We start from the raw sequence: 1,353 nt of genomic DNA, 5'->3' as shown, positions 1-1,353 counted from the left end.
GAGGGATTTAATTCTTTTTCTTTAAACAAACGTGTGGACTATTGACTGAGGGAAAAGCAGAATATTAATACAAAAACTGAGAATGTATTTATCAAGCTAGTGTATTACACTTTCCTAGTTTTCGATTAATTATGAACAGATGAGCCATACGAATGGAACAAAATCCTGGGTGAAGAAATTATAACATTGCTAAAAAGGTCAATCTAATAGGATTAGAATTTTAAAGACATCGACATTCGGATAAGATAAAAGACTACGTTTAATGGAGAATGGTTTAACAAACATATCAAATACATTGTTTAAAGAACACATTTTAGGATATGAACTATAAGAAAATATGCCTTAAGAACAGAAGTTTTTTGAAATCGCAAATGTGAATGTACATATTGACCACTCAAACCAGAAAGTGACCAAATGCCCACTTGTTCAGACAGTCTCTACGTAGCGCTTCCTGTATTTTTTTTTTTTTGTATCCATAGGTGACACCTGCTAAACAATTATAGATGAGCTGATCTGTCCACATGTACAACCACTGACCACATACAATTACTAGTCTAAAATGAATAGAAAGTCAGTGCTTTTGTCTGTTAAACCACCATTTCCTTCAGGGCTCTCCAGCCAAATGCCCAAAAGGGTCTAAATTGATTAAAGTAACCCATATGTTGTTCTCACTCTGTAAGAGGAACGTTAATACAACTCATATGACCATGCAAACATGAGGTGTTATGTGAAATGCACTCCTCAGGTCAATAATTGCATATCTATAGTAGTTGAGCTTTTCCTTCAAAACCAAGGGGAAGACCAAAAAACAAACAAACCCCAAAACAACTTAAAACAAGGAAACATTGATTTAAATTCATTGCATTTAAGCCATATTTGATGAATGAAATTAAATGTCATAGTACATGCTAGTATGGGTTACATTAGAAACTGCCCTGCAGCATATGAAGTACTATTAGAAATGTCAATACTATTAGTCAAAGGGGAGGATATAGCAGGCATTACCACCAGCACGTGTGTGCTACAACATGGTTGGGACTTTTAATAACCCTAATCTGCAGCACCACTTCTATGTATTTTCCCTTTTTTTGTGTTTTTTTTTTGAATATGCAGAACAAGGTTAACCATAACATAGCCAAGTAGAAACAAATACAATCTTACTGGAGGAATACTTTTATGGTCCATTAGCAATCTTTTTGGTTTAGTGTCTTGTGGCTAGACAAGCTAGTAACATCGCTAGACACACCAATACCAAACTCTTCTTTTAGCATTTCAAAAGGTAGCAAAAACATTAAAGACATATGCCAACAGAAAAACAAACTTTCTATTATGCTGACTGTAAAAGATCCTAAT

The 1,353-nt window shown here is 34.3% G+C and overlaps 1 protein-coding gene across 1 annotated transcript in view; it reads right to left on the bottom strand.

The window, feature by feature from the left end:
• Positions 1–241: 241 nt before the first annotated feature.
• SRSF10 (serine and arginine rich splicing factor 10) overlaps positions 242–1,353 on the bottom strand; it is a 20,395-nt gene continuing 19,283 nt past the window's right edge. The window contains exon 6 of the mRNA XM_075264600.1: positions 242–1,353. This exon is cut by the window's right edge and continues 396 nt beyond it. The gene's annotated coding sequence lies outside the window, so the exon portion shown is untranslated.

The sequence above is a fragment of the Leptodactylus fuscus genome, chromosome 2, assembly GCF_031893055.1.
Source record: "Leptodactylus fuscus isolate aLepFus1 chromosome 2, aLepFus1.hap2, whole genome shotgun sequence".
Taxonomy (NCBI): Eukaryota; Metazoa; Chordata; class Amphibia; order Anura; family Leptodactylidae; genus Leptodactylus; species Leptodactylus fuscus.
This window is presented reverse-complemented; position numbering and strand designations above follow the sequence as displayed.